Here is a 26,459-nt window from a genome sequence, read left to right as displayed (position 1 = left end):
AGCATCTTTATTAATTGTTTCTTTTGAAATTATTCCAAGTTATTATTAATGTTTAAGGTTTTCCTTAGATAAATTTATACTAAAAATTTTCCAAAAATTTCCATAGAATGTAAAGCTACTTTAGATTGTCGAGATGATAAATATTCAATGTGGAATTGCTCTTGAAAACTTTAATCTTATTCATAATATTAAGAATAGTCATTATTATTCATCAAATTTATTAGTTGATATTCTTCATCAATTTATGAAATAGTAAATACTGGTTGAATATTTTCAAAGTCTTCATCATCATCTTCAATGAAAAATTCACTTTCTATATCAATTATTACTTTTGCAGGTGGATATAATGTGAATTTCTTAGTAGAAATACCATAAGAAATATTCATATCACAATATTTACAACTTATAAACGCATCAATTGTAGCTAGCCAAGGTCTACCAAGGATCAATAGATGCCCTCCTAAAGTATTCTTGGGAGTTAAAATCATAAAATCAATAGGATATTCCAATGAATCTAAGGATACTGACACATATTTTAATATACCATCAGGTTTGATAATAGATCTATCTGCTAATTGCAATCAAATAGGGGCATATTTAAGATTAGGGAGCTTCAATTGATCCATAGTATGTTTACTCATGATATTAATGGATGCTCCTAAATAAATCAAAGTGTGTGGAATTTCAATACCATTGATGTGGATTTTTACAATGGGGCTACGAGGATCTAAATATTTCTAAATTGTTGGTTTCCCCATCATAATATCTGCAATATTTCCTACCATTTGAATCTTTTTAATGTATTTTCTTTTTATTATTGGTTTTTTAATGTGCAACTCCTTTATTGTTTTTGCAAAGATAGGTATTTCCTTTATAGTCTAAAGTGAAGGAATTCTTATGCAAATATTTTTCAATTCATCTAGCATATTATAGTAAGGTAAAATTATTTTCCTTGCTAATCCCTTATAAATTTGAAGCCTTTCAGGAAAAGGAGGATTTTGTAAGGAAACATAAGGTTTTTCTACTAGAGGAATTGTAGTATTTGACTTTATTTGGTTGTCGTGCTGCCCACTGCTGCACTACAACTCAGTTAATGAGAAGTAAGTAACTGATCTCCCAATTGACCTCCCTATTGGGCTAGAAGCACCCTCTGATGCTGAAGCTCCCTTTGCCACTGAAAAGTGCTCCCTCTCTAACCTCTGTGTTGCTGCAACAACTCCCTGCATCTCGCACCGTTGCACACCTCTATGTGCCATCCTGCACTGGTGCAACATGATGAGAGGAGATGCAGTGCTGGGAGATAGGACCAGTAGCAACACGGATGCAGCAAGACGAATCAGTGTGATTGATGCAGTCAGAGATCAAAGTGATAGAGGCTAGAGCAGTTAGATATTGAAGAGCACAGAGGTGCAGAGTTTTCAGTCAACAAAGGCAATAGTAGTCAAAGACTTTGATGACAGATGCATCATTCTGATTCAGGTTGGATATTTTTGTTAGTTGCTGGAGCAACAAAACTTGAGAGAAGTGTTGCATGTATAACATTACAAAGGTTCAAGATCGGGTTCGAGTTGAATGCCTTTCTTGTTGAGAGGGAGTGTTGAAAATAGCAACAAGAAATGTTATAAATAGCATTGCTATACATAACATTTCAGGTACTAGTGTGGAAAATAGCAACAAGGAATGCTAAAAATAGCATTTCATGATATATTCCAATTTTAATTAGTCCCTAAATTAAAATTCGAATTTGGTCTCAGTAGTTGTTTGAAAAATAATTAATTAATTCATCTTGGGTTAATTAGTTGGAGAAAATCAAACATGAAGTCTTTGTGAAGACATGCAATAGTTATCCCTTTGATTGAGGAAGTTATCCCTTAATTAAGGAGATAATGATAAGTTGTATTTGATTTGTAATTAGTTAGCTCAATTAACTGAGTCAAGTCTAGTTAAATTAGTTCCAAACAGTTGGAGGAATTAATTGTGAGTTCAGTCAATTAATGCATGCATGCATGCAACTAGTGTTCTCCAGATAACTGAATATTCTCTCACAAATAACTCATGCACATTAGTTCAGAGAAAGACCCGATTGATATTAAAGGAAGGGACAATGTACTACTAGTTGGAGGAATTCTCCTATAAAGAAAACTCATCCATGTAGAAGGAATTAATATCCTTCAGGTTTGCGTAGTTATTTCAGAGGTCAGTGTTGTGTGTGAGGTGAGAATCACATAGGTTGCAGCTAGAGGACCCAGGAGAAACTGTGCAAGGAAATAGGAGGCTTGGAGGACTAAAGGAAGGCATATGTGTTGTCTATTCTGTCTATGAGCAGCAGTGAGGGATTGTACTGAGAGCTGGATAGGTTGAGAGTTAAAGCTTTGTGTAATCCTGAGATATTTCCACTTGTATGATAATACATTGATCCAAAATGGATTTTGGATCGACTCCTAAGTCTAAGTGGTCCTCACAGAGGAAAAATGAAAGTCCAAGGAAGTCCTTGGAAATAGCCCCATTGCAGAGATCTTTTCCTTCTAAATCTACTGCAACTTGAATGGGATAAAATGGACTTAGGATGCAGAAGTTATCGCATAAAGAAGATGCCTTGTTTCTTTCGAAAAAGAGGCAAAAACCCCTAAAAATGAAAAAAAAAAACCCTTAAAAAGGGAAATCGCATCGGAAAAAGGCAAAGTCCAGATTTACGCAAAGGCGGAGGAAACTTCGATCCACCGATCTAATTGATCGGATCAAAGGTAGACAGAGATGCGATATCAGGACCGTGAACCTAGCGATTACGATCATGCGATACGCCGATTGCAGATGATCGGATCGACGAATCGACATCGGTGATGCACAGAACCACTGGGTCGTGTGCGACGCGACATGCAATAATCGATCGAGATGTGCAATCTTAGCCGTTAGATCATGATATGAATGGATGGCTAGGATTGAATCGGCAATTGGTGGTTGCTGGACCTGGCGGATTTCATAAGCATAATTTATAAAATTTGAGATCCAGTAAATGGGAATTTATGTGTATAACGATTTTCGATGAAAAAATCAAAATACAAAGAAACAATGCCCAAAGTGGTAAAACGTACCCGAAAGGGGGTTATAAGCCCGATTAAATAGAATTTGAATTCTGTAACGACGGATTTCAAGCGGGCCTCAAGCAGTAAACGGTTTTGGGCTGGCTCTACGCGATCCCACTGATTGGTTGACATGTGGCTGGCGGAGGAGAGAGTAAAACCGCCTTTTCGGGTGGGTAACCTCCGTACTCCTAAGCCGCCCGAAATTGCATATGGACCGTTGAATCAGAGATCCCGCATATCAATGGTGTAGAGTGTGTCAGTAGCCAAAGGCGGACCCGGTATGATTATAGGGTGGACGCGATATAATTTCAAGTCCGATAGAAAGTAATTTAACGTGTTTTCCGGTGCATTTGGGATTTTTCCCAATATGATTGTACGATGCAATTTAACACCTAATCGTGGACCTGATAGGGATTTAGGGGCGATTGGAGGGAGTTTCACGTCCAGGAAACACGCCCGATAGTGTATTTTTCCAGAAATGCCTATGTAATGAAATCTCCTCTATTTTCAGATTTTTGCCTATGAAACGGCCCTAATTCCTTCTGTAATGGCTCCTGACCATCATGCACCACTGCAATAGGCATTTTTACAGGCAAAGAACCGCAGAGGGACAATGAATTGTAGAGAAACCGCCAGGGAAGCCAAAAGCTGGGAAGATGCCTCAAAAGAGCCATAGAGCTTGATTGAGAACAACAGGAGGAAGAAGGTAGCAGAAGGTTGTTGCAAGAGAGTAGAGAGAGACGAAGAGCTATTGCGCAGAGCAGCTGAGGGAGCCTTTGGGGTCACTTGAAGTTCAAGTGAAAAGCTAGAGAGTTGAAGGTTGTAGAGGGCCAAGAAGCTGGAGCCAAAGAGGCAGAGCCAAAGCCAGAGTTGAAGAGCCAGAGCCAGAGCCAAGAGCCAGAGCTAGAGTTGAAGAGCGAGAGAAAGAGCTGAGAACCAGAAAGCTGAGAGCTTCAAGAGCCAGGGATAAAATGGTGTCTAAACCCATTGTTTCTATGTAAAACAGTGGATTTGAGCCAAGTGCTTGTAGGAAGGACTTTTCCATAATCCCAGAGAGCCTAGTTGAGTTGACTAGAGCTCACGGAGATGAAGCCCAAGAGTTTTGGGTGAACTCCTAATTAAATTGTTGTTATGTGTGTTTTGTGTTCTTGCTGCATTGTTTATTGTTATATATATGTTGTATCAGCATAACAACATAATATTAAAAGCACATGAACAGTTCTAAAATAGACATAAGCATACACCTTTATTTCAAGCATATTATCAATTCCACATTGGTTAATCATAAGGACTTGGGAATATTTAAGCTTTGGGAGTGGGAGAGGTTCTTGTAGATTAGACAAGAAGCCTAAGTGCCCCATTTTCAGATCAGGTGGTATTGGAGCCTGAGATTGATTGACCTCACCTACAAAGAAGGTTATATCAGCATGCTTGATTGACAGAGCAAAGACTGCTTATCTAAAAGGTGTTTAAACAGTCAGAGGCTGATTGTATGCTTGTTTTGTAGACTGACTATTGTTTAAGTTTGCAGAGGTGAAGAGAAAGTTATAGATAGCTCAATCCAGCAAGGACAAGAAGAAAGAAGAAGTCATTGGCATAATGACAACTTCTACAAATGAGTCCTCGAATTCTTCTTTCTTCATCACAAGACTCTTTGATGAAGACATGAAGCAAGATTTGTCCACCATGATGGAAATGGTGAGAGAAATGTATGAGGATGGAAGGAAGAGCAGCATACTTAGAGAGCAGTTGAATTCCATGAAGGAAGAGAAGTAGTTGCTTTCTGACAAATTGCAGGAAATGGAGAGGCAACTTCATATTGCAAATATGAACCTCAGAAGGATGCATGAGTTGGAGAAACAGCTCTTTGTTGCCCAAGAAGCCTTAATCAAGTATCAGCTTGAAGAAGAGGTAAACCATTCCATTTTGTCTTCAAATTCCTCTAAGAATGCTTATATTGGTTCTTTTGAAAAACATACTAAAGACATAGGTTCCAAGCTAATGTCCAAGATGGGCTATGAAGGAAAAGGCTTGGGTAGACATGCACAAGGTATTGTTGAGCCAATAATGATTGAGGAAAGGCCTAAGTATTTGGGTCTTGGCTATGGACAAGCTTATGGAGAAAGTTCCAAGGCTGCCATGAAGGCCATTGAAACAACTCCAAGAAGGAGTTGCATTACAGAGTGTGAAGATTGTATTCAGGAGGAATGCAATAGCTTGAAACATCATTTATAGGATGCAGGTGTTCAGAAGCACACACTTGAACCAGAGAGTTGTGGAAACTCTGAAAGCCTTAAAGAGATTGATGGTGCTTCAAAGGAAGCCACTTCTTCATTTGCTTCACCTCCTTATGAAGGCAATAAAGGTGAAATAGGCAGGTATAAATCTGGTTCTAAACACATTCCTTTTGATTTTGCAAAGCATGATAAACTTTCACATAGATATGGGAAAAGAATTGCATGTTCCTTTTGTGGTTTGGATAACCATAATGTTTCTAGATGTTGGAAGAGAATGGCCACATACAGGAAACTTTTGAAGGAAAAGAAGAAAAAAGCCAAAGGTCCATTGGACAAGGCAAATCATGCTGTCAAGAAGATGCACATGTGTTGTACTTACTGCCATAAGCAAGGACATCTTGCTGCAAAATGTTGGACTTTGAATCCAACAATGCTTCCACCAAAGCTGAAGAAAGTGGAAGGAGAAGATGGCAGAAATGGAAAGGAAGATTCCATGATTGATGTGTTTTAGGGTGATTCACATGTTGATGCTGATGTGCAGACAAAGGTAGTACCTTTGAAAGGGATTGGTGATAAATGGATAGAGTTCTTATCCAATTAAGGTTGCATGTCTATTAATGCATCTACATTATATTTCATTTCAGCTTTGTAAGTACAATGTGCTTAAGTGAAAGTTGAAGGATGAAATGCATGCATGAGAATGAGATGCATGAACACAGGGATGTTGATGATTCCTTGTTTTTGAACATGTATGTGTAATTAACTTTCAGGGTTGATTGCTTTGACATGCATTTGGTGCCATGTTAACCCGGAAGAAGTTAACTTGGTCTCCAAATGGAGATAATGATGAAGTGTTTCATCTTTTGGAAAAGAGTCCTAATGGTCTTTTTCTACATGCTTGACTTGAAGGGTCATTTGTTTAAAGGCATGTTTTGTGGGCTTGGTATCTAGTCCATCATTTGTATGCAAATGTGAGACATGGAGGTGCTCACAAGATGTGAAATCTATTTCTTTTGTTGAAGCAGGAGTTTATGCCATCCAGTTGTTGTTTGTCTTCTGTTGTTGTTAACCATTGTTGTTGACAACTTTTCAAACAGGTAAAAATGAAAGTTTTGTGGAGCGGATGAACTTCACATTGGTTTGATCCACCTTGGATCAGTGATCAAGGCAGAAAAGTTCAGACCAGAAGTTCTGCATGAAGGCAAGAAGGAAGACAGTTCTTCCCAGGATAACCAGCACATCCAGAAAGGAAAGTGGTCAAAGACTTTGGTCCAGAGGCACTATGCAAGGCAATTGTATGGAGGCTAAAAGAAGAGGGTGTTGTTACTCTCATTTACTGCTCATATCAGTATATTAGTCTTTTGGAGACTAAAAGTTCTTTTCGTGGGAAGGCGTGATCTAAAATGGATCTTAGATAAACTCCTAAGTCTAAGTGGTCCTCACAGAGGAAAAATTAAAGTCCAAGGAAGTTCCTGGAAATAGCCCCATTGCAGAGATCTTTTCCTTCTAAATCTACTGCAACTTGAATGGGCTAAAATGGACTTAGGATGCAGAAGTTATCGCATAAAGAAGGTACCTTGTTTCTTTGGAAAAAGAGGAAAAAACCCCTAAAAATGGCAAAAAAAAAACCCTTAAAAAGGGAAATCGCATCGGGAAAAGGCAAACGCCGGATTTACACGAAGGTGGAGGAAACTCCAATCCGCTGATCCAATTGATCAGGTCAGAAGTAGACACAGATGTGATATCAAGACAGTGAACCTGGTGATTGCGATCACGCGATACGCCGATCGCCGATGATCAGATCGACAAATCAGCATCGGCGATGCACAGAACCATTGGGCCGTGTACGACGCGACATGCGATAAGCGATTGCGACGTGCAATCTCAACTGTTGGATCGCGATAGGAATGGATGGCCAGGATTGAATCAGTGATCAGCGATTGCCGGACCCGATGGATTTCATAAGAATAATTTATAAAATTTGAGATCCGGTAAACGGGAATTTCTGTGTATTAACGATTTTCAGTGAAAAAACCAAAATACAAAGAAACGATTCCCGAAGTGGTAAAACGGACCCAAAGGGGGGTTATAAGCCTAATTAAATAGAATTTAAATTCCGTAACGATGGATTTCGAGCAGGCCTTAAGCAGTAAACGGTTTTGGGTTGGCTCTGCCCGATCCCACTGACTGGTTGACACATGGTTGGAGGAGGAGAGAGGAAAACCACCTTTTCAGGTGAGTAACCTTCGTACTCCTAAGCCGCCCACCATTGGATTAGAGATCCTGCAGATCAACAGTGTAGAGTGTGTTAACAGCCAAAGGCGGACCCGATATGATTATAGGGTGGATGTGATATAATTTCAAGTCCAATAGAAAGCAATTTAACGTGTTTTCTCGTGTATTTGGGATTTTGCCCAATATGACTATGTGATGCGATTTAACGCCTAATGGCGGACCCGATAGGGATTTAGGGGCGATTGGAGGGAGTTTCACGTCCGGGAAACTTGCCCAATAGTGTATTTTGCTAGAAATGCCTATGTAATGAAATTTCCTCTATTTTCGGATTTTTGCCTGTGAAACGGCCCTGATTCCTTCTGTAACCACTCTTGACCATCATGCCACACTGCAGCAGGTGTTTTTACAGGCAATGATGGATTTTGGAAGTGACAGAGCCGCAGAGGGACAATGAATTGCAGAGAAATGGCCAGGGAAGCCAAAAGCTGGGAAGATGCCTCAAAAGAGCCAGAGAGCATGATTGAGAACAACAGGAGGAAGAAGGTAGTAGAAGGTCGTTGCAAGAGAGCAGAGAGAGCTGAAGAGCTACTGTGTAGAGCAGCTGAGGGAGCCTTTGGGGTCACTTGAAGTTCAAGTGAAAAGCCAGAGAGCTGAAGGTTGTAGAGGGCCAAGAAGCTAGAGCCGAAGAGCCAGAGCCAAAGCCAAAGTCGAAGAGCCAGAGCCAGAGCCAAGAGCTAGAGCCAAGAGCCAGAGCCAGAGTTGAAGAGCTAGAGCCAGAGCCGAGAGCTTCAAGACCCAGGGATAAAATGGTGTCTAAACCCATCGTTTCTATGTAAAACAATGGAGTTGAGCCAAGAGCTTGTAAAAAGGACTTTTCCATAATCCCAGAGAGCCTAGTTGAGTTGACTAGAGCTCACGGAGACGTAGCCCAAGAGTTTTGGGTGAACTCCTAATTAAATTGTTGTTATGTGTGTTTTTTGTTCTTGGTGCATTGTTTGTTGTTATATATGTTGTATCAACATAACAACAGAATATTAAAAGCACATGAACAGTTCTAAAATAGACATAAGCATACACCTTTATTTCAAGCATATTATCAATTCTGCATTGGTTAATCATAAGGACTTGGGAATATCTAAGCTTTGGAAGTGGGATAGGTTCTTGTAGATTAGAAATGAAGCCTAAGTTCCCCATTTTCAAATCATACAAATAGCAGGGTTTTTAGCTGAGGCTTTCCCCAAAGTATTCTTCTATGTTTCATGTGTATGATTTCTTCTTCTCTGTTATATGTGTTCCTATTTGATCTTGCTCAAAATTGATTAAGCTTCTCAAGTTTGTTTGTAGAAGTAGATCAAGTATTTTGCTTTAGTACATTGCATTATCAGGTGATCTACAGTGAGAATTTCTACACTTATCAATTTGAAGCCTTTCAGGAAAAGGAGATTTTGTAAGGAAACATAAGGTTTTTCTACTAGAGGAATTGTAGTAGTTGACTTTATTTGGTTGTCACCTAATTGTGTAGGAACATCTTCCTTTGGATGAGTCTTTTCTTGATCAAGAGGTGCCTCTTTTTCAAGAACTTTGTCCTCCTTGTATTCTTGGATGAAAATTGGTGGTGTTTTGTTTTGCAAAACTTGACAAGATCTAAGTTGAACAACATTTATACTTATAGGATCTATCATAAAAGCTTGAAAATTTTGACCCTCAACATTATAAATGGGTTGTTGAGGAGTTTTATTATTTGGATTAAGAAATGGTTACACAAGTAGTCGATTAGATTTATGAGGAAATGGAGTGGATGGTGATGGAAATGGTTTACTTGAATTCAATTGAGGTTGGAATTGTGGTTTAGTAGGTTTTGGAGACTGGGGAGGAGAATAATATTGAGGTTGGAATTGAGGATACGGTTGTTGAAAAGTTTGGGAATATTGAGGACTTCTACCATAAGAATTTTTCCAACCTTGTCACCAAGATGGTTTTTGTGGTGGACATGGATAGGTTTTCCATGGCATAGGTGTATTCTAATTGATTTATGGTTGTGCATATTATTGATATTGTAAATTTGGATCTTGTGCCAGACTTGTTTGTCAAGGTTGCCAAGGTCTTCTCAGAGCAACATAACAAAGTGGTTCAGCTTGACTTGAAAACAGCCTTAAGTCCAAGTATTGAAGGGAACTCCTTTGTAGCATGATTTTATGTACATATAACACATATTTCAACACTATCAAGAGGACATTATCATAAAGAATTATTTTTTCCTACATCTAGGACAAAAAATAGATAATGCAACATTCTCAACCTTTTGCTTATTTTGTATTCTTAAGGTATCTAGTTTTTCACTAAGATTTCCAAGGATATCTATTTTAAAATTATCAAGCAAGTTTCCTAATTTTTCTCTACTTACTATTCCAAATGTAAATTTTCTTACTCTTGACATGACTAGATCTCTTGGATTCTTACCATATTTTGCTTTTCCTCTTGCAATATGTTTGCATAATTCACAAATTTCTTGGAATGAAAATTGAGAGACATCTCCCTTGCCCATTAAATTGAGAAGATCAATCCATTCATCCCTTATGGTTTTTAGTAAGAGAGTTTTTAATGTGTCTTCATCTAAATTATGCAATTTAGCTCTTTTGATATTGTAGGAAAATATTTCCACCAAATCTTCAAGATTTTCATCCTCTTTTTCAGCCATCTTAAAGACTTCATCCTTAAGTTCATGGTGTATGCAATAATATTTGTATTTATCTAGGAATATTGTTTCCATATCATCCCATGTTTTAATAGAATCTTCTCCATGAAAACCTCCACCACTTCTTCCTCCTCTACCACCATCTCTGCCACATCCTCATCCTCCACCAATTCTCGGTCCTTTCCCATTATGAAACTCTTTGTCATCTACAATTGTATATTATTCAAAAATTATGTGGGGTTCTATAATAGGATTAATTTCAACAAATTCCTCCTCTTCTGGTTCTTCTACCAATGGATGATTTAATGTGGTTTCCTCTACACCCTCTTCTTCCTCACTAGGTACTTCTAACTCTTGTCCTAAGAGTTGTTCACGTGTTGAAGAAAGAAATATGACTCCTTCGGTTGGGGATGTAGGTTCTTCAACTACAACTTCTATAGATAAGGTTGGTGAGTTCAACTACAACTTCTGTAGATAAGGTTGGTGAGTTCCTAGGTTGTATTTCAAGTCTATGTACTTCATGGAGTCTATGTCTACCTGTTATGGATGGAATGTGAGTGTTTTTGGATGGTGTGGAATTATGTGGTCTAGCGGGGGTGGTTGGTGATGTTGGTATTGAAATACATCCTCTTCCTCTACTTACAAATATACCCCTATAATGTCTTTCTCTATTCATGCATCCTAAATAATTTTACTATGATTTTTTATATGCATCTATAAATTGAATGCATATATTATGATGTGTAGATCTAGATAAAAAATAAAGTGCTATATACACATCCCTGACAATGACGCTAAAAATGTTGAGTAATTTAATTGTTCGTTAAATTACTTCATTAAATTATCGACCAGGGTTTGTGAGGTTTGGTGGGCCCCAGTATTGTAGCAATAATGCTACAACTTCTGGAACTCCCTTCTTTAGTTTTATCAACCCGGTAGTTCGTAACAAACTTGGAAGCGACGGTGTTGTATGCACAAGTACTAGCTCTTGCCGCAGTTGTCACTTGGTCAGCTGGCACAAGTCCACTAGGGGCTCAAGCCAACTTCTATGAGCTCTTAGAAGAAGCTTTATACCTAATGGATGGAAGCTAACTCAAAGGAAGCTGATCTACTTGCAGAAAGAAACTGAAAGCCAAAGAGTACCATAACCCTAGCAAACCCTAATTCTACCAGCTAGTCCTACTGATGCAAAGGAAAGGAGGCAAACTATTGAAGAAGATGTCATTACTTCTATGAAGGTAAAATACATGTGTCTAGACTACCTCTATTTGAAGAAAACATCTTTTTGTATTTTTGACTAAGTTATTAGAATTATCATGCATGTGCTTTTAACTGGCTTTTCACTGTGCAGGGGTGGATCAAGGAGGAGAAATGCTTGGAAAAGGTTGGGATGGTACAGAGAGGGTATAAGGAGCCCCGAACACTCTTCTAGAGAGTTCCACCAAGTTTGGCTATCCAACAACCTCACTTGTGAGCTTCTACAGGAAGTCTGCAGGGGTTCTACATGATGGTTCAGGAATTTCTACAGGATGTTTAGAAATTTCTACAGGATGTTTTGATATTGGATTTTGGAGGATGGGTGAGTGAAAGAGGATGCAGGAATGGATAGGGAGGTAGGGTAGGGGTCTGAGATGACCCAGCAACTGATGGATGAAGTGATGAGAGGGTGTGGAGAGCTAACTTGTCTTAAGGAAGACTAAGGCAATGGAAGAGCAAGAAGGTAGGGTTATATGGACAGAAGAGGAGTTGTGAGACGAAGAAGCTGACTAGGAGATGTAGTAGTTGTCCTGGACGAAGCTTAGGTGGATGAGAGGAAGATGGATAAGCCCTGCATGGTGTGCACTTAACTGAATCAACCAAATCCTGCATACAACCGAAATCTTATATAATCTATTCGAATTATCAATGAAACGAATGAACGGCAGCTTTATTCCCAAAGAAAACCATGTACAGCACTTAATCAAAGGAACATCTAAAAAGGTCTAAACGCATGACTAATTTCTACAAATGAAAAACATTACACCAATGATTGCATGGCCAAGCAAACTAGTGTTTTTGTTGAGCAGCACTGGCTCCACAATTCCAGCCCTTGATCCAATAAGGGAGAGGTGAAACTGAGAGTGCAAGCAACCCTTTTATGGAGCTTTTATCAATCTATTCTATACATCCAAAGTAATTCTATTCATCAACAGTATCCTACTTAACCAACACAACTAAATTTTAGCTCAACAAACTTCGTTCAGATGCATACAAGGAAAATCACAGTGCTGAAAGGAAAGATAACAATACAAATAAGGAGGTCATAGGCTCTCAGGTTGGGCCCAACCCCGAGAGCTATGGCCCCTATAAAAATCTCAGAGCTGATATCAAATATGACTGCTTCCCATTATCAAAAAAATAATCATAAGTCAAGAGTTATGCCAATAATGGCTACAAAAGAACAAAACAGAGCTAGCAGCACGTAGTGCAGAATGTGCAAAAGTTTTTCAAAAGTCCTTTTTGAAGGCTGAAGCCTTATCATTTATACACTACGAGGCCCTGGCTGGCCTCCTAAGTTTATGGGACTTGGCTGCCCAAACTGTGAGTGAACAACTCCTTCCAAGAAATCTGCTTGGCTGCCTTCTAGATCCGGTTTTGGTGACCTTTGGAGCTCGAAGTTGGGGGTGAAGATCCCGAGGGAGGCTATTTAATGCTATAGACAACCCCCTACGAATCCTCAACCCAAGCTTGGTTGTCTCCTAGCCCATGTCTGCTCGGTTTTGCTTCAACATGTGTCAAAAATCCTGAAATGAGCACGTGTTAGCCACCTAGGAATAGTGACTACCCTCATTCGTACAAATGACATAAACATACTAGAAAATAATGCATAAGTTATGAAAAATGAAGGATTGAACAAGGGTAGTTAGGCCAAATGAGCCAAAAATGTTACCAAATTTGGGGCTCATCATCACCCCCCTAATAAAATGATTGCTCATCCTTGAGCAACTAATTAGCTCCTCATCCTTCATTGCTTTAACCGCCACTCTCACATCCTAGGCTTCTGAAGTAGTATCCTCCTCACTGTCATGGAACCCGGCCTTCTTTTCCACCTCTTCCCATTGCTTATGTTCTTCTTTTTCTGTGCTTCCTTCTACCAATCCCAAAAGCAAAGGCGGGCTTAGCTTGAGGCCGATCCATCTGGCCTGGAGGTTCTGCATGGACTTCTTGTAGAGAGGTACCCATACTAGGCCCTCCCTCATTCTAGTTGGAGTGTGATACTCCCTGATTTTGAGGTTGTGGGACAATGTGTTCCACCTCCGGGTGCAAGCATGAACACAATTGTCCCCTAGTAGTCGCTCCATATCCTCGAAATGTGCTATAGCCTGAGCCTGCTGATCCATATATTTTAGTAAAGCCTATGGGTTGCTTGTTAGGTGTTGGTGGGCAGATATCAATGCAGTGGGGTCCCCTGGCTCTGCTCTGATTAACAGTGGTTCATATAACTCCCGGTTCATAACATCTCTGACCTCTGTCGCTCTCTTTTCTTCGTGGTTTAACCATGAGGTAAATGCCATTAGCTGCATATCTCCCACAACCGTGTTGGGATCCCATGAAGTTTCATTAGGAAGGGCCAAATTATGGAGGTAGAACTCTGATAACTTGGCCTTGTCCTCTGAGGAGCTACTATTGCATAAATCTGTGAACTGCTGGGGGTTTTGGATCTGGGAGATACCCCTCTGTGCTAATGCATTAATCTGGAATTGCAGCCATTGGTCCCGTAGGTATAGGCCACAAGATTTGGCCAGCTGCCTACATTGTAGAGCATCCATAACCCAACTGGCCATGCAGGCCAGTTGTGCCTCTTTTTCTTGCAACTGTTGTTTGAGAGCTTGTATCTTTATGTCTACTTGCAGTCCCCTTTCCTATAGATGTTGGTTTAGTTCCTCAAGACCAGCTTGCATTCCTTCTTTGCCTTGATGTTCTGCTATAGTGTCCCCTGAGGCTGTGCCCCTTTCTTTCCTCTGTTCCTGTAGCTACAGTTTGAGATTCTCATTCTCTTCCTGTAGAAATACTCGCTGGCAGTTTCCCACGTGCTTGGCCATAGCTAATTCCCTTCTTGCCTCCTTGAGTTGTTCCTCCAAGGGGCCTATGTCTGCTACTCCTTTAGACTTAGCTATCCTCATCCACGTGTGGGTCCATACTCTTTCTTCTTCCAATGCAAAGAAGAGCGGTACTGTGAATTTTTGTGGGATAATTTTCCCGGTCTCCATAAAGTTATAATAAGAGCTCAAGCTAGGCTAGGGGCTAGGTTTCATGATGTGTTCTACCTCTGCTTCCTTTTGTGGTGAGGTAGCTGCCTCCCCCTCCATTCTTTCGGTCTCCTTGAGCTTGGCTAAAGTTTCCTGTAGAACTGCTTTAGCATCCTGTAGAGGGGTTTTTGACGCTGACCTTTCCATTCTCTCCCTCCAGGAAGTTGTCTTGGGGCTCCCCCACTCATAAGTGACTGATACTTTGGAGGGGGACTTCTCCCTTGGCGAGGTAGGGGTGTCTTCGACAAGTAATTGGGTCTTTAGATGGAGGTTGGGGCCTGCCAGTTTTAATTCCCACACTTCTCCTTGATTTGAAATACAGAGGAATCTCCCTTTTGCGTTTCTCCTTTGGCGTGGGGGAGGTACTTAGGGTGGCAAGCACAGCTGCTGCCTCCCGAGCAAGAATTTCGGCCACCTTCTCCTTCTGTGTTCTTTTCTCAGGACTTCTTGTAGAAAGCCCTGTAGTGGCTGATTTTTGGCTTCCTGTAGAAGTCGTTTTCAATTTTCCTGTAGAAACATGTGGCACTGTTTTAGCCTGCTTGGCTGAGGGTGCTTTCTCTTTCAATTTTGTTGAGGCTGCCTTAGACATGCCCTCTCTGCTCTGTGGCCATTTCTCCCTAGGGGTTAATGTGGTTTTGTCACCCTCTGTTTTGGCCCAGCTTGTTTTTCCTCTTATTTTCCCTTGGGATCTTTCTTTTCCTCATGCTTTCCCTTTTGCTATTTCTTTGGTGCTCTGGCCATGTTTTCTCGGCCTTTCTCTTTCTTTTCTGTTTGAATTGGTCCCTTCTCCTCACTGCTGGAGGAGGTGAGCTCCTCAGGAGAGAGGGACAGTATACGTGTGAAGTGCATCTTCCACGAGGAGCTTAATGAGCCCATGATTGGCTATCTGATCTGGTGTCCCCTCTTTCAGCTTAGTGGCACACTCGGTCATGGACTGCATGAGGAAGTAAGGGATGCTCAACTTTTTCTCTGAGGGTAGGTCCATTTGGTGTCTAAGTTCTGTGAGCAGCCGAAAATGGTATCCATACACGATGCTGAATCGCCCCTCACACGTGATATACTTCATAATTTGGAGGTTGACCTCACTCCAGAACGGCTGTAGGCTGGTTCTTCGCACTCCATTCTTGTCTTCTGAGAATTGCTCCTCCGGCAAAAAGAATTCCTTCTTAGCCTTCTGGCCGAGTTTTCTCTCCTCCTTATCCCAAGGTACCCCCATCGGTAGATCAGTGACCCTGCTAATGAACTGTGGGGTAAGCCTGAGGGTCAAACCTCTCAAGTTGACAACAGCCAACGTCTTGGACTTTGGTTGCAAGGATCGCAAGAATTCCTCTGCAACCTCGTCATCGTGACCTTGAAGCTTGTCATAGAATGACATACACCATGCACGAGAAAATAGGTCTACCACTTCAGGGGTCTCCCGTAGTTTCTTTGAGTCTGTAGGCTCTTTCCTGATGAACCCACCTGGCATGGTAAAAGCTTGTTGTGGTGGCCTGAGCTGGCTGGCGCGTATAAAAAGATGGACCTTTGGGATTTCCTCAGACAGAGTGCAGAGTTACGCCTTTATCATGCACACAGTCTATAAATTTACGACTGTCTACAGGTGAGCCTTGACAGTGGCTCAATTATGAACCAAACCCTGTAGAAAATCTCGCATATACACTACGACGATAATTCTCATGCAGAAATAAGAAGACACATGCAAATTCATGCACAGATTGAAATTTACGGTTTTCTACCCCTTTGATACGTCGACTTCACCACCTTTCGAACCAATTGCATGGGAGGACTATGTTCAGGCTTACCTCGTTCCCAACTTGCCACCTTTGACGTGAACAGTTTGATTTCTCCATAATGTTGAGCTTCCTGTAGCACAGCTTCCTGTAGGAGTCATGCACGGGTTCTGGGGAGCGCTTCAGCAGTTCTGGGCCTTCTGTGCAACAACAGGACGTTGAGCAGGTCGAGAACTCAGAGTATCAACCTTCAGGAAATTGCGGATGTGTACTCGGCTGCAAAGCAGTTGGAATAAATGAGTGTAGTGCGCCTTACGCGATCTAGCCGGTAGATTTGAATCTCTGCGGAACTCGTGGCGCAGGGGTGAGTTGTCCCCATCGGCCCGTTGGCCGACGTCACCTGTGATCATACCACTGAATGCTTGCGTGACCGCCGAATCATTCCCTGCATATCTACTGCCGCCACTCCTGTTAGATCGTCGCTTCTCTCCGACTGGTCTCTTCCCACGTGTCCATTTCCTGCCTTGTCGATGCCCCAAAGCTTTTCGGGTCAGACGAGGCCATCGAGCTGGTTGTCGTGGCTAGTTGAATGGCTACCCGACTTGCTCAACCCATTCATTTTCATATTTACACACATTTTAAAGTATTATTCATGTGATTTGACAAAGCAGGGTGAGGCACTTACCTGTGCGGTTGTGACATTATTTTCTCACGCTTCAGGACGAGGGTGACGGATCCACTTGTTGCCGCTTCATGCATAGGCATGGGAGCTCCATTTTGCTGACTGCTGCTGGTTACGAGACCAGTTGCTCGGCTGTGGATAGTGCATGCACTGGCTCACGAGTTTTAGGCATCTCCATAACATGCAGTTTAGCCGGATCAACTACTACAGGATTCTTGTAGGACATCCTGTAGTCGTTTCTCCTCCTCAGATGCATGCTGAAACGGTGGAGTCACGTTCACGGTTGCAGGGTCTTCGAATTGCTTTGATAGGTAGTGCAGCGGCCTCTGCATGCTTTGTTTTTCATTTGAAAATGATTTCTTCTGAAAGTCCAACATTCTGGTTTGACTGCGCAGGTATTTCAATCGTATGGCAGCCATGGTGGTGGAAGGAGGTGACAGCAGTGGGTGCTGGAGAAAAATATTGGTTGCATGCCTCCTTATTGGACTTCGGGCTTCAAATTTTACTACACAGTCGGTCCTGGCCCATTCTAAGATTCTATAGGAAGCTTCCTGTAGAAATACAGAACTTCCTGTAGAAAGTCTTGTAGCTTCCTGTAGGAGGCTAAACTATGACTAGACCGTGCCCAAACCTTGGAAGAGATGAGTGTTTCTGGAGGGGGTGCTTGTGAGGTCACCTAGTAGCATGGTAGGGACCCTTATCCTCGAGTTGAGAGGCCTCCTTTTCTGCATGGAATACCTGCAACCTCCATTAATTTCCAAAGCTTGAGCCTGTTTTCTATTACTGCCTCTTTTTTCTTTTTTCTTTTTTCTCTTTTTTTTTGTCTTTTTTTTTTTTTTTTGAGGAGACAGCAGGGGTGCCTCAATGAGGTTTTCACCCCTACCATCTGCCTTGGGTGCCTCAGAGAGGTTTTCACCCAAGGATCTTTTTTCTTTTTTTCTTTTTTTTCCCAATTTTCAAAGAGACAGCAGGGGCGCCTCAATGAGGTTTTCACCCCTACCATCTGCCTTGGGAGCCTCATAAAGGTTTTCACCCAAGGATCTTTTTATTCTGATTTTTTTTTTTTTTTTTTTTTAGGATGCTCAAGATATGCCCAAAACAGAGGCAGAACCCTTCTCTATGACCAGTACTGATTTTTCCATAGTTTTGATGAACTCTTGCCTGGAAAGAGGTTTCCTGTAGATATTTAGTCGATGCCCATTGACGAGCATGGGGATGGCTTCCTCATCAATGGTCCGGATAAGAATAGACCCATTATCATTACACTTCTCCACTGCATATGGCCCTAACCACCTTGTCCTCAACTTCCCCTTGAAATCCTTGTGTCTAGAATCATACAACAGTGCCCAATCTCCCGGTTGGAATTGCTTTTCATTGAGGTGCCGGTCATGCCATATCTTCCTCTGAAGTTGAACCACTTCTGAGTGGAGAAGGGCCTGCATTATGTGTTCATCTAGCCCATTCAGCTGCAATAACCTTTCTTGTTGGGCGTGGCTGAGATCTAGGTCCAGCTGAGCTGCCATCCTCAATGTGTTGTACTCGAACTCAATTGACAGCAAATCTCTCTTCCCATAGACCAATTCATAAGGTGTGAAACCGGTTGTAGTCTTCCAAGTGGTGTTGTAAGCCCAAGTGGCCTCAACCAGGCGATCTGCCCAATCCTTTCTGCTGCTGCTCACCACCTTAGTCAAAATCCCTTCTAATGCTCTATTGGTGACTTCCACCTGCCCATTTGCTTGAGGATGATAGGGGGTGGAAGTCTTATGCTTGATCTTGTGATGAGCAAGCAAATCTTCAATTAAGTTGGAGGTGAACTGGCTTCCTTGATCGGTGACTAGCTCTCTTGGGTAGCCAAATTTGTAGAAGATGTTTTCCCTTAAAAACTCAGCCACCTTTTCTTCCGTCACTACTTTGATTGCCTTGGTTTCTGCCCACTTGGTCAGATAGTCTGTGCACACAATGATGTAAGACCTTTGCCTTGAAGGAGGATTGATATGACCCACAAAATCCATGCCCCACTTCTCAAATGGTTCAAGAGTCACTTGAGGTTGGAGAGGCATTTCGTCCCTTCGGGTTGGCTTCCCCATCCTTTGGCATCGGTCACATTGGCTGATATATCTCTTGACATCTTGATGAAGCATGGGCCAATAGTAGCCTGCCTGTAGAATTTTGAAGGCAGTCCTCTTGGCTGCAAAATGTCCTCCACAAGGCCCGTCGTGACAGGTTAGGAGGATGTCAAAGACTTCCTCCTCCCTTACACAACGCCTTAAGATCTAATCAGAGCCAAGTTTGAACAGGTTGCCCCTGATCCAAGTGAACGAGGCACTCTTCCTTACAATTCTGCTTTTCTCCTTGGAAGATAGATGCGAAGGGAACTGTGTTGAGACCAGATAGTTTGCTATATCAGCAAACCATGGGGAGAGTACTGAGATAGCAAACAGATGTTCATCTGGCATCTGGTCGTCCACTGTTCCATCTTCTCCTGCAGGTAAATCCAATCTAGACAAGAAGTCAGCAACAACATTTTCTTTACCTGGTTTGTCAACGATAGTCAAATCAAATTGCTGCAACAGAATTAACCATCTAATAATACGAGCATTCACATCTGGTTTATTCATTAAATATCTAATTGCAGCATAATCAGTATGTGCAAATGTTTGATAGCCAGTGATGTAGTGCCAGAACTTGTTCAGGGCATGGACCACAACCAGGAACTCTTTCTCAGTTACAGTATAGTTCAGTTCTGCCTTGGATAAGTTTTTGCTGACAAAGTATATGGCATATGGGAGTTTTTGTTCAACCTGTCCTAAGGCTGCCCCTATGGCTTTGCTCGAGGCATCAGTGTGGATGTGGAAAGGTAGGGCCCAGTTTGGACCTCTTAATATCGGGGCGGACACCAACTTATCCTTTAATTCATTAAGAGCCCTTTGACAGTCGTCTGTCCATTTGAACTCAACATCTTTTGCTAAGAGGCCAAACAGTGGCGAGGCTAGCCTCCTGAAATCTTTAATAAACCTTCTATAATATCCTGCTAAGCCTAGGAAACTCCAAACATCTCTTACTTTCTGAGGAGGTGGAACCTTTTTGATGAGAGCAATTTTATCAGGATCCACCTGCAATCCCTGGCGAGAAATGGTATGTCCTGGCACGGTCCCTTCAGTCATCAAGAATTCACACTTTTCCGGACTGAGGGACAAGTTCATCTCAATGCACTTGGTTAGGGATTTTCCCAGATTGGACAATGCTTCTTGGAAGTTGGACCCATAGGGAGTGAAGTCATCCATATATATTTCCACCGAATCATGGACCAGCTCAGAGAAGATGCTCAATACTGCTCTTTGGAAAGTAGCAGGAGTGTTGCATAGCCCAAAGGGAAGGACTCAGTAAGCAAAGGCACCCCAAGGACAAGTGAAGGTGGTCTTATCTTGGTCTTCCGGGCTGATTTGGATCTGGTTATACCCGCTGAACCCATCTAGGAAAGAGAAAAACTTCTTCCCTGCTAGTCCATCCAACACTTGATCTATGAAAGGCAGAGGAAAGTGGTCTTTCTTGGTGGCTTTGTTCAGTTCTCGGTAGTCCACACAGATTCTCCACTTTCCATTTTTCTTGGGTACCAACACCAGAGGGGACACCCACTCGCTATCCGAGATGGGGTAGATGAATCCTGCATCCAACAGTTTTTGCAATTCTTCTTTGACAATGTCCTTAAGGGCTGGATTCATTCTCCTCTGAGGTTGCCTGACCGGTTTACAATCTTCATTCATGTAGATGTGATGGATACAGACCGAAAGGTGGACTCCTTTCATCTCCTTATAGCTCCAAGAGAAAGCATCTAGATGACTAGCCAACAGACTATATAGCTCCTTTTCCTGGGAAGGAGATAGGGAGGAGTTGATCTTTAACGATCTCTCGGGGCCAAACTCCACATTTTTGACCCGGGGAGAGAGTGGATCGGTCACACAAAGTTCCACTAAGGTGCTGGCTTGAGTATCTTCCACCAATTTCTCTAAGGACAATGCACTAGGAGGCGGATTCTGAATCAAGGTCTCAATCAAATCATTCTCAGTTTGAGGACCTCCCCTGGTGGTCTCTAAGGTGCACAAGGGTGCAGAGTACACCTCATCCTCTTCTCCTTCTTCCAACCAAAGTGGTAATTCATGCTCTAATAGAGGTTGGGTAGGAGGGTATAGGACTAGCTGCTTGGACATAGGACCATTTTTTATGGTCATGTTCCCTGCTCGGCAGCTTATGTAAGCATCTGCAGTGGCTAGCCAAGGTCTTCCCAAAATAAGGGGGTATCCGGTAAGCTTTGCCTTTGGCTGAAGAACCAAGAAGTCCGCAGGATACTCCCAAGAGTCAACAGAGACCAAGACATCCTCCACAATCCCTTCGGGAGTCACAGTGGAGCGATCTGCCAACTGCAGGACTGTCAAGGTCTTCCTTAAGGAACCCTGAAGGTTGAGTTTGAGCATGGTGTCCCTGGTCATCACATTAATGGCAGCCCCTAAATCAATCAAACTGTGGGGTATGATGGTGCCATTGATGTGGACATCAACTACAGGACTCCCAGGATCCAAATTCTTTGGACAGATTACTTGCCCCAACATATGATCAGACAGTTGTCCTATGACATTGATGTTTGAGGCATCTCTTTTTCGCCTGCCTGGGTGCCTGAAACACTTTTCCTTAACAAATTTGTTGTATATTGGTACATCTTTGATGGCTTGGAGAAGTGGTATTCTTACACACAACTGTTTGAGTTCTCCCAGAAGCTCATTCTCCTCTGGGTCGGGTTGTGTGGTTACTGTTAGTCTCTCAGGAAAGGGTGGAGTGGCCTTGGGTTCACTTTCTTGTTTGTCTTCCTCGTCCTCTAGGGGAGGAGGTTGGCGATCCAGAAGAGTCTTCCCGGATCACAGGTTGATCTCCTGGATCTCCACAGCATAGGTAGGGCAGGTTGTTTCCCCGGTATATACCTGCTGGGCCTGTCGGTTGTTGGGGTTCGGGTTCAGTTGAGCAGGCAGTTGGGGTTGTCTCGGAGGAGCAGGAGGTAATGGTTGTGGCTGAGCTGGTGGTGGAGGTAAAATGGTAGGAGGAGTGTTGTACTGGGGCCTCCACCCTGGTTGAGGTGCATTCCACTGAGGCTGTGGCTGGACATGTGAGTGAAACGAATGAGTAGTGGGCTGAGTATGGTATTGAGGTGGGTAAGACCATGGAGGAGGCATAGACTAGGGAGGATGAGCAGGGGGCCCCCAAGAAGGCATAGGAGCAAATTGGTTGGGGCTATAATAAGCTTGGGATGTCCCTTGCATCCCCTGCTGGTAAGGTCTAGGTCCATGCGGCCTTCTTTGATTGAGGAGGTAGAGAGGTTCATTGGGTGCCTCAGTTCCTTGGTACATGGCCTTAAACCCAGGTAAGGTTGGGCATTGGTTTGTGGGGTGGTTCTCCTCACAAACGAAGCATACCTCTACCGAGTGTAAGGGACACTCGTTCTTAGGGTGCTTCCTTGTACACCTAGGACAGAAGATGGCCAAAGCCCTCTCAGCTTCCTCCTTATTTTGCTGGATCCAGAATGTATCAAGTTACATGGCAATGGTCTGTCTCACCTCACTTTTGAGGTCCTCCAGCTGATTAACAAACTCATGCTTGGAGAAAGTAGCACTAGCTGAAAGGGGGTTTCCCCTACCTCTTTTTCGGGCTGCCCTAGAGTGGTTTCTAAACACAATATTTATATCCTTGTAAGGTAGTTGGTAGATGTCTCCTCCAGCTAGCATGTGAAGGGTATCTAGGAGGTCTTCAGGGACTCCTCGGAGCAGGACCAACTTGAGAGATTCAGGGTCAAGTGTGCACCTGGCCCGTTTATAGCTAAGTTGGAATCTTTCCTCATAATCTTCTATAGACTCCTCATTTCCCATGGTCATCCGAAAGATCTCTCCCTTGGCTTCCTTGGACCTACAGTAGTCCCGATACTTGGTATTGAAAGCTTGCTACATCTGAGCCCAAGTGATGATACTGTTTCCAGGTAATCCCATGAACCAGCGTAATGTTGCATCCTTGAGAGTAGAGGGAAAGAGTTTCAGTTTTTTCTCATCTTCTGTATAGTCATAGGTTCGACAAAGGACAACAAACTCAAACAAGAAGGTATCAGGGTCTTCAGTAGTCAATCCAAGGAAGTGAGGTAAGGCGGAGGGGATTATGTTTTTCATTTTCATGTCTCCATTGGTCTCTCGGATGGGAAATGCACCTTCTATTATCTCATCTTCTCTTCCATCTTCAGCCATGGCTGTAGGTGGGATGGTTTCTAACTCTTCTTCTGGTATAGGATCTTCTTATGTCTCAGGAGGCTTGCCTATAGGTTCTTCTAGATCACTGTCACCAAAGAAGAGAGAAGGGTGACTCAGTGAAGTGGTGGGGGCGTTGGGTAAGAATTTTCCGGTTTTATCTCTGTTCCTACGAGGCATGAAATGGAAAGGCTTTTGATTGCTTTTTGCTTTTTCTGCTTGTACCTGCAAAACTGAAATAGATTGAACTGCAACTAACTATATTGCTAAAATGAAAATGCGGAATTGAAATGAAAGCAGGAAAGGACTAATCTATTTTGCTCAAATGAAATTGCAGGAATGAAATGCTAGTCTACGCTTACGGAATTGAAATGCTAATCTACGCTTGCAGAATTGAAATCGCTAGTCTATGCTTGCAGAATTGAAATTGCTAGTCTATGCTTACAGAATTGAAATTGCTAATCTATGAAAGCAGGAAATATCTATTTTACTTTTGCGGAAATGAAATTGAAAAATGGAAATGAAGTGAACTATCTAGCAGAAGGCGAGTGTAGGAAAATAGAAGAAAAGCAACAATCACCAATACTCTGACGCTTCCCCGGCAACGGCGCCAAAAAGATGGTGGGCCCTAGTATTGTAGCAATAATGCTACAACTCCTGGAACTCCCTTCTTTAGTTTTATCAACCCGATAGTTCGTAACAAACTTGGAAGCGACGGTGCTGTATGCACAAGTACTAGCTCTTGCCGTAGCTGTCACTTGGTCAGCTGGCACAAGTCCGCTAGGGGCTCAAGCCAACTTCTATGAGCTCTTAGAAGAAGCTTTATACCTGATGGATGGAAGCTAACTCAAAGGAAGCTGATCTACTTGCAAAAAGAAACTGAAAGCCAAAGAGTAACATAACCCTAGCAAACCCTAATTCTACTGGCTAGTCCTACTGATGCAAAGGAAATGAGGCAAACTATTGAAGAAGATGCCATTTCTTCTATGAAGGTAAAATACATGTGTCTAGACTACCTATATTTGAAGAAAACATCTTTTTGTATTTTTTACTAAGTTATTAGAATTATCATGCATGTGCTTTTAATTGGCTTTTCACTGTGCAGGGGTGGATCAAGGAGGAGAAATGCTTGGAAAAGGTTGGGATGGTATAGAGAGGGTCTAAGGAGCCCCAAACACTCTTCCAGAGAGTTCCACCAAGTTTGGCTATCCAACAACCTCACTTGTGAGCTTCTACAGGAAGTCTGCAGGGGTTCTACAGGATGGTTCAGGAATTTCTACAGGATGTTTAGAAATTTCTACAGGATGTTCTGATATTGGATTTTGGAGGATGGGTGAGTGAAAGAGGATGCAGGAATGGATAGGGAGGTAGGGTAGGGGTCTGAGATGACCCAGCGACTGATGGATGAAGTGATGAGAGGGTGGGGAGAGCTAACTTGTCTTAAGGAAGACTAAGGCAATGGAAGAGCAAGAAGTTAGGGTTACGTGGACAGAAGAAGAGTTGTGAGACGAAGAAGCTGACTAGGAGATGGAGCAGCTGTCCTGGACGAAGCTTAGGTGGATGAGAGGAAGATGGATAAGCCCTGCACGGTGTGCACTTAACTGAATCAACCAAATCCTGCATACAACCGAAATCTTAGCTAATCTATTCGAACTATCAATGAAACGAACGAACAACAACTTTATTCCCAAAGAAAACCATGTATAGCACTTAATCAAAGGAACATCTAAAAAGGTCTAAACACATGACTAATTTCTACAAATGAAAAACATTACACCAATGATTGCATGGCCAAGCAAACTAGTGTTTTTGTTGAGCAGCACTGGCTCCACAATTCCAGCCCCTGATCCAATAAGGGAGAGGTGAAACTGAGAGTGCAGGAAACCCCTTTATGGAGCTTTTATCAATCTATTCTATACATCCAAAGTAATTCTATTCATCAACAGTATCCTACTTAACCAACACAACTAAATTTTAGCTCAACAAACTCCGTTCAGATGCATACAAGGAAAATCACAGTGCTGAAAGGAAAGATAACAATACAAATAAGGAGGCCCTAGGCTCTTAGGTTGGGCCCAACCGTGAGAGCTATGGCTCCTATAAAAATCTCAGAGCTGATATCAAATCTGACTGCTTCCCATTATCAAAAAAATAATCATAAGTAAAGAGTTATGCCAATAATGGCTAAAAAAGAACAAAAGAGAGCTAGTAGCACGTAGTGCAGAATGTGAAAAAGTTTTTCAAAAGTCATTTTCGAAGGCTGAAGCCTTATCATTTATACACTACGAGGCCTTGGCTGGCCTCCTAAGTTTATGGGACTTGGTTGCCCAAACTGTGAGTGAACAGCTCCTTCCAAGAAATCTGCTTGGTTGCCTTCTAGATCCGGTTTTGGTGGCCTTTGGAGCTCAGATTTGGGGGTGAAGATCCTGAGGGAGGCTATTTAATGCTATAGACAACCCCCTACGAATCCTCAACCCAAGCTTGGCTGTCTCCTAGCCCATGTCCGCTCGGTTTTGCTTCAACATGTGTCAAAAATCCTAAAATGAGCACGTGTTAGCCACCTAGGAATAGTGACTACCCTCATTCGTACGAATGACATAAACATACTAGAAAATAATGCATAAGTTATGAAAAATGAAGGATTGAACAAGGGTAGTTAGGCCAAATGAGCCCAAAATGTTACCAAATTTGGGGCTCATCAAGGTTGTGAAGTGTATGTGCACTGCATATGCTAGGATTCTATTTCCAATCAAAGAGAATGAATACAAAATGTAAATTCAAATTTAATCTACCTATAACTAATCCTCATTAAGTGTATGCACATGTTCCGTCTACAAAGCTTTATCTTTAAAACCACTATGCTAATGTTCAGGAATTCAAAACTATTTTAATAAACAAGAATTGAAAGTTATTCTAATTGAGAAAAAATGAAAGTGCATTCTATTGAGAAAAAAATAAGGTCTTCACCATTAAACAAAAATCAAAGAATATTGTATTGAGCATAAATTGTAGTCTAATCTATTGAATGATTTAAAAAAGTCTATTCTAATCAACTTTGAAAGGAAATGAATCTATTTTAACCGTATGCTAAAGAACTTGAACAAAAAGGAATCTAACTATGAAAACATGACTTAAACTAATTTAAAGAGCAATGATGAAATCATGAACTGAATGAAATTTTAGATGAAACAACCTTTATAAATTACTAGTGTGTGCCTCCATAACTCGAA

This window comes from Pinus tabuliformis, chromosome J (assembly GCF_031772625.1).
Source record: "Pinus tabuliformis cultivar Carrire ecotype Pingquan chromosome J, CPIR1, whole genome shotgun sequence".
Lineage (NCBI taxonomy): Eukaryota > Viridiplantae > Streptophyta > Pinopsida > Pinales > Pinaceae > Pinus > Pinus tabuliformis.
Note: the sequence above shows the minus strand (reverse complement) of the source record.